Source organism: Coptis chinensis, chromosome 8 (assembly GCF_015680905.1).
Source record: "Coptis chinensis isolate HL-2020 chromosome 8, ASM1568090v1, whole genome shotgun sequence".
NCBI classification, from domain to species: Eukaryota; Viridiplantae; Streptophyta; class Magnoliopsida; order Ranunculales; family Ranunculaceae; genus Coptis; species Coptis chinensis.
In genome coordinates this window covers 79,984,762-79,992,422 of record NC_141463.1, presented here as the reverse complement: position 1 = coordinate 79,992,422, position 7,661 = coordinate 79,984,762, and the positions used below count along the sequence as shown (strand labels likewise).

Here is a 7,661-nt window from a genome sequence, read left to right as displayed (position 1 = left end):
GCTATTGCGAGTGAGACTTTTTAGGTTAAATGTGTATGCATAGTGTAAGACTAATAACACTTTCAATTTCGATGTAATTCTAACACCCCTTAGCAAGCTTGAACTTTCTATCAACTGATTCCACAAAACTATCAGTGTTTTGTAGTATGGCTCAAATCAATAGCATGCCCACTTATTTGATCAGTCCACTAAAGCCAAATCACCTAAGGCACTATAAATTGGAAGCCCAAATTGTATAATGCCTACATATATTTATTTATTCGACACTCTAATTATTGAAATCCTCTTAATTGTCTTCTTATTTTACTTGCCCATAAACATAGTCAAACTTAGAAAGAATCGTCTTCTTTACTTGCCCAAATTGTCTTCTTAATTGTCTTCGTATGCAAACATCAATTAAATTTTGGAGAAAGGAGAATCGTTGTTGGCTTTGAGTTAAGTGTCTTCACCAAACGAAAGACCAAGCTATCGTAGAGATAAACTGCTCCAAAATTATAGGAAGATCCTTCGAAGGCATGAGTAAGGCAACGTCAAAGCTAGCTAACTTCATCAAGTAAAAATTTGGAGCTTTGTTGCATTATACGAACCTGAAAGTAAAAATTCAAGCCACTGAACTAAAATATCCATAAAACTGGTGGATCTTCTGAGGTTTGAGAATGATATAAAGGAGAAGATAGGCCAGCACATACAGTTCTTTCCACCATTTACTTTTAGAACGCTATAGTTTAAAAGAGCTTAACGTACCTCACAAATCCCTGAACATCTTGCTAGGTGATAGGTGCATGATTTCTCAGAGTCCTACTTGCGTTTGGTCACTCTGTTTCTCTTGATTCTTAAAACTTCCATGTACTGTTGTTGAACTTGTTGAAGAGTTATGCAATTAACAGTCTGAATTTGAAGTGAATGTCAAATACTTTGAATGGTCTTTTTCAATGTCAAAGTGATTCAATCTATATTACAAAGCAAGAAAACAAAATTGTTAGCAAAATTGTTAGCATATAAAACAAAAAAATTCTAAGAATATATAATAACAAATAGCTGAAACATTAGAGTAGCATTCAAAGTTGCAAAAGCGCGCAACAATTTTGTTGCAAAGACATAAAAAATCACTAAATAAAATTAGGGTGCTGAAAAAAAACACCCAATAGCATAACATATCGACCAAAAAAACCAATCTTGAAACAGTCCCGCAAAGAGAAAGAGAGTGGATAAATTGGATATACCCATCAAAAAAGTTTCTTTGATAGAGTGCGAGATGTTTCTTCTTACTCAACTGAAATTGGTTTGTGTTTTGTTGAGTATAAACTGATTGATCATTTTGTTTCTTTTATTGTTGTGTAATTGGAATCAAGAGAGTACCCAAATCTGAATAGAAGCCGATGAGATTCGAGTGAGAAACTTGATTTTTGTTGCAAAATTTTTTTTTTTACTGTTTGCAAAACCAAAAATTCTATATGAACAAACTCTTTTGAACAAACTGATGTGACACTCATCAGGCAGGGGTGTGTGTATTGCTCCAAGATGTACTACAATCAAGGTCTCTCTGTTTGCCATGTCGGGTTTGTTTTCTAGAGTTTGTTCAAAACAGTTTGTTCACGTAGAAAGACCCTTGCAAAAGAGGGTAGATGGAAGGGGAAAAGAGGATAATGTATTTATGATGGGTGCTGTATTGGGCGCCACCAGAATTGGAGTACTTAGCATTGAAAATAGGTATACTATGTCTTATTGAGTTGGTTATTCGATATAATATGTTGTTTCTGATTGATTACTGCTTTACCGGTTTGCTATAATGATACTAGACCAACCATCTAGCATTATCGACCCCTTCCTGGTAAAACGAATCCATTGTTCTTGGAGACTATACTTTAAGCACTTGAATGGAAGAACTTAATGATATGGTTTTGCAGTTTCACTGCTCATGAAAAACATTGTGAAACGACATTGTAGTATATTGGTATTAAATGTTTCAGTGACAACAATGAATTATAAATATGTTTAGATTACAGTTATGGAAATAGTGAAAAATTCTTTTTAGGAAAAAATTGTCTATTATATGTCTAGATATTTCCTGCACCAAGTTCCTTCTATTAATTTCTTTTCATGGGATAGCATATAATTTACTTTTTCGATTATTAGTTGCTAATCCTTCTCGATCAATGCATTGACTATAACTATGGTAGTGTTTCTTTTCTTTGGTTATGAGCACGCAAAATAATGAATCAAGTCCCTTGGAGTCGTTGTTTTGGACATTCCTGTGATACCAACACTTTATAATAGTAGAAAAGAGCTTATTGCTCATTGTGCATTGTTGAAATTATTGATAGGCTTCCTTAGGTAACTTATACACATTGGCCATATCCTTTTTTGTTTTTGCCAACATGGCTTTGATTGCCAATGGCCAAGAAAATGAGGTAGCTACTATTGACATTGGTTGTGGAAAGATTTACCTATCTCTTAATCGCTTTGATGAAGCTGACTTCTCCTACTAGAAGGTCCTGACCGTTTTCAAATCCACCAAGGGAGATAATTAACCAACCTTCGCCAGATCAGCTTTTACCCTCCCCCCGATCTCTATTATCGAAAAGACAGTTCTCGCGAGTCCGACTCTTTACCGCGGAGAACGCCTTAAGAATATATACAAAGCCTATGCCAGGGACCACAGTAGAGGAGAGTGCCAGTGGGATGATGGATATATCTGCTATATATGAAGATGTGGATGAGCCTGAGTAAGCATTAAAACTTCTTCAGAGGGCAATGAAATTGTTGGAAGACACGCCTGGTCAGCGAAATACGATTGCAGGAATAGAAGCACAGAGATTGGTGTGATGCTTTACATGGTTGCCAGGTTGGAAGACATGGGAAGGTTTGTAGAGCTCTTTTGAGAGTGTTGTAGCAAAATTCAGAGCCAGTGGAGAGAGAAAATCAGCCTTCTTTGGTGCTGTACTGATCCCAAATGGCTTGGGTACAGTTGTACAAGGTTGATAAGGCTGTTGAATTGTTTGAAGAAGCAAGAAGGATACCCATGTCATCCAGATACGCTTGAAGTCTATAGCAATCTCGCGGCAACTTATGATGCCATGGGTAGGTGAGGTCTCCTTCACCTCTAGCTCTTCTGCACCTAAGTAACTTATTGATAGGCTTTCTCAAGTCACTCAAAACATATCTTACTATTTCTGTCAAGTAAAATGTCATGAAATCTTTAGAATTGACTAATACAAATGACACGAACCAGATGACTAGAAGTATCATTTAGTAAAATGGTTCACCATCCATTGCTCAAAGTTTAGTGTTGTTTTGCTCATCCAGTATCAAATTTCTTTTAGGGATCCCTTTCTTTTATACCCATTTCATGAAATTGTTTTTAATTGGCTTATTGTTTGAACAGAGAACATTACATGTAAGCCTTAAGGTAGATGCAATTGGAAGTTATAGTGTCAACTGCAGCAGTTTCAATTAGCTTAAACAATGAGTACTAGGAAGGACATTACATTTATTATTACTATTACCTTTTTTTTTTAATGGAAAGAAAATGACAAAACTGATTTGAATTGGATACCATTTTCTTTTGGCACCATGAGTAGCAAAATATAATCAATGGCATGACACGATTACGGGTAAGTAGCTTCAAATGGGCTTAATTTATGGTTTCCAAGTGTTTGGCAAGCATACCCCATGTGATTACCATTTACTTTGATGTATTGTGAGGCATGATAATATATAGTTTGACATGTGCAGTCCAAACTATATAGTTTGCATGATATGGGTTACTTTTGGAACGTAGTACTGTTTATGCATTCACAACTGAACCAAGAAGGTGTTCCTGCTAAGTTATACCCAGTGCAACATCTATGTCTGTTTCATTTTCGTTGGACTTAGCAATTTGCCCATTTGATGATATGCATGTTCGATGAATTTCCAAATCTCAAGTGTTCGATCACATCTAACCCAATCTTTATGTGTATTGCAGACTTGTAGGACATGTAGAGTTGTGCAAATAAGGTTAATAAGCTCAAACTGCTTTTTCTACTTGCTTTGTGTATAAAAAATTGGGATTTTTAACCACATGTTTATGCACTCAAGAACTAATGTATCTTTCTTAATGATATCTACTAATTGAATTGCTATTCACATTTACGCTTTGCACACCAAAAATACATAGAGGGCTTGAACCAATTTTTTAAGTTTTGATAATAGACCGATATAAACTGTGTTATGCTTTTCTTAATATCATTCAGTAACTAAGAATTGATACCTTCTTCATTCTTTATAGTTTTGCTATTCCCGATTTTGAGTTTTATATGTATTTATCTGAATTTTCTAAGTGCAAACTGCAAAGCAATCGTCCCTGGATCAGTGATACTTACATTGAATTGTTTGGTTTCTTCAATATCAACGTTACAGATTTCACATTGTAAAATTTCACTTTGAAGTCCGATCTTCATTTGAAGTAATGTGCTATGATGTCATCTACAGGAGCTGCTCTGATGTCATTTAAGCAAGCTCATAAAGAGGTGTTTGCTGGAGTGAGGTGACATTGTTCAAAGGTATTTTTGTTATTTAAGGTCATAGATTATTCACTCACTCATGTAACACAAAAGTTCGAATTATATTTCGACTTTTGTTACTCAATCTGTTTAAAGAGTTTAGAGGATATTGAGGGGTCCTTCATTCATAGCATTGTAATATGTTTGAGTTTAAAGGATTATTAAGGATCTTTCATAGCATTGTAATGCTTATTTTGTTAACACTTGAAGACTATATCACACATGTCCCCCCCCCCGGTAAATATTCCAAAATGATTCTCTGAGGCTATCGTAGTTTATTGTTATAGTTGTGTGTAATTTATATATGTTATATGTATTATGTTTTGAATGGTATTAGGCTTTGATATGATTCTAATTCACAAATAAGTCCGTTTTGACCCTTGAAAGAGTATTATGTTGCTTTTTAGCTTAGTCCAGATATATACTTCTGAGTTGGAATGATGTTGCTTTTAGAATGTTGATAAAATGATATGGCCATGACACCTAATGAGCTTACTTTTCATATTTAAGGGGAAAAAAAAAATAGTTAGTTAAATGTGTGTTAGTCATGGTGCTAGAGGAATGGACATCCGTATATTTGAGCTTGAACTAACTACTATGAGATTTGGTTTTCAAGACCGAACCCATCTCTGATCTTACATTGTTTTAGTAAAGCATGTATAGAAAGAGCTTATTATGCTGATAATATGGATTAAAAAACTTGATAGATGGTATAATTGTTTTTTGAGAAGATACCTTAATATAAGTATCAAGGTGTTTTATTGGAAGGTTGCAAACTCAATTTCCTTAGTAAGAGTTCAGGGCCAAGTTTGATCCTTTTTTGCATGCAAGCATATAAAATTATAAACATGTTAACGAATGTTGCATGTGTTTATAAGTGTTAGAAATACAAATACATTTGGGTTCTAATTGTTGAATAACTTAATTTTTTTTTTTTTGTGTGTGTTTTGTTTAGCTAAGAAATGGATTCCAGAGCAGGCTGAAAGAATTATAGGAACGGATCACAAATAAGAACCCATTGTTTGGAAACTCCGGTGTTAGAGCCATCACTAAAGAGGTTGATCGTCTATATTTCATAGCCAATGCCAAGCACTCATGTAAATGATGGATAAATATCATACTTTGCCTCAGAAGATCTCAACCAGGTTTGTTACAACTTTTAGCGTTAGTCGATTACCTCAAAGGTAATTGGAAGAAAACTTGCCAAAATCAATCAGGGTTTAGTCAGTATAATTGTAATGATTCTTCTTTTGGTACATTGCAATGCTTTCTCTTTCAATATTACATTGTAATTATTCTTCTTTTAGTACTCATAGTTTGGGGTTGTAAATGTGTGATATGGTTTTCCCTTACAAACAAATTGGGGACCGAATAGACTATTGATGAGACCGAAGTTCGACTTGAGAGTGAACCGCCTACGATCTTACTCCGGGTTGTATGGGGAGAGTAGAATCGTCCCGGCGTAGTTCATAGGGGAGGTATTTATAGAGGTTGAGAGTGTATCCTTGATCACCACGCGTCAAGGATGTCCTAAATGAAGGGTGGAGATTAGGATCACATGTGAGAACCGCCTCCCAGGTCTGGCTGAATGATGTGGAGTGGCAAATCAGACAAGTAGCTTGCGGCGTGATAAGTGGTCGACGGTCAAGATATGTGTAAGTACACCTTTGGTCATGATTGCTTATGGATAGGGAATCCGTCACTTCCTCGTAGTTCAAGCGGATACCGCGATCCGCTCAGAAGGCTCTACTAGCTCATGGATGCGAATTCGATACACAAAGTCGATGTGTCATTCCCACCATGTTAAGCTGTTGGATATATAATATCACTCCCCTATTGAAAGCCTCAAGAGGGTTGTGAGAACGACCGGTGAGAGAGATCGGTAAGCTGCGGAGTATGTGAGAGGTGGAAATCTCCAACGACCGCGGAGGAATGGCTCGTGTTAACCATGTGAGCTAGTGGAGTGCGAACGCTTGACGCTGCAGCGGACGCGATGATCCGAGCAGCAGTAGAGAAGAAAACGTATTCCGCTTTTTCGGATGTGAAAAGACAGATGTTTGGTTGGAAGTCGTGGGGTAGCGGGCAGCTAGGGGGCTAGGGTGTAATCATGATGCCTTGAAACCGGAGGGGCGGTTGCTCAAAAATTTCACTTGCTCTGTTGAGACTTCATTTGGTCAGCTTCGTGGGTAGATTTAACTTCATTACCGCGATCATCCTTCAAAGTTAGTTCTCCGCCATTTTGAACCTCTTCTTCTTGTTTGGTGCTAAGCCTCTGTGCTAGAGTTGTTAGGATACCCCGTTAGATACTAGTAGCTAGATTTGTTAGGGTTAGAAGAGACAATGTCGGACTCGGCGACACTCGATCTAATGAGGTTCTCGAAGTTTCTCTGGCCGGGATGACGGTGAGGAGAAGGATGAGTCCGTGTGTGAGATGGTTGAGAGTGATGATGAAGGCGCAGGGCGGCCGAGGGGATAGCAAAGTGAGGAAGATGTGGCTCGATTCATGCTCAGAAGCTGCCGGCTAGCACTTCGTGTCGCGTGAGGGTCGCCGCCTTCGCCGCCGCCTCTAAGTAATGTGGATAGACATGCTTTGAGGGCGTTCCCATATCTGAGAAAGAAATATGGGATAACCATAAGTGATCTGGAGATCCATGAGCCTGATCGGAACGCTCTGGTTTTTAGTGAGAGGTACACCCCACCCAATCATGGGGTGATCATCCGCGTGAGGGACACCGAGGGCGCCATGACGACGATACCGCTTCTCCAAGCCGGTTTGGCGAAGTTCCCCGAACCGGCTGCGGCAAGGCACGCTCAGTTTGTGGGGAACACGTGGCGATTATTTAAGGTTTTTGACCTCTTGAACGCCAGTGGTGAGTACCGAATCAAGGTCGCTGATGTGATCGAGCACTACCTCGTAAAGCGATCTAGGTTGCTGAACTTTAGCCTGCAAACACGAAGCTACGCCGTCGAGGCCTGACGGTAAAGAGTAACGAAGTCGGGGACAAACGACACGCTTGCCTCCTTGTAGGACGCCATCGGTTAGCGGTTCAGCAGTGAACCATAAAATATGCAACTTTACTGGTGGGTAGCAGCGCGTTGTCTGATTAGGTCAACTTG

General features: G+C 38.3%; 1 long non-coding RNA gene across 1 annotated transcript; it reads right to left on the bottom strand.

Annotated features, from left to right (window-relative positions):
- Nucleotides 1-272: 272 nt before the first annotated feature.
- On the bottom strand, nucleotides 273-1,494 carry LOC147483374 (uncharacterized). The gene is made up of 3 exons (XR_015205157.1): nucleotides 1,224-1,494; nucleotides 745-950; nucleotides 273-587 (listed from the first exon to the last, which is right to left on the bottom strand). It is a non-coding gene; the product is annotated as an uncharacterized LOC147483374 (long non-coding RNA).
- Between the last annotated feature and the right edge of the window lie 6,167 nt (nucleotides 1,495-7,661).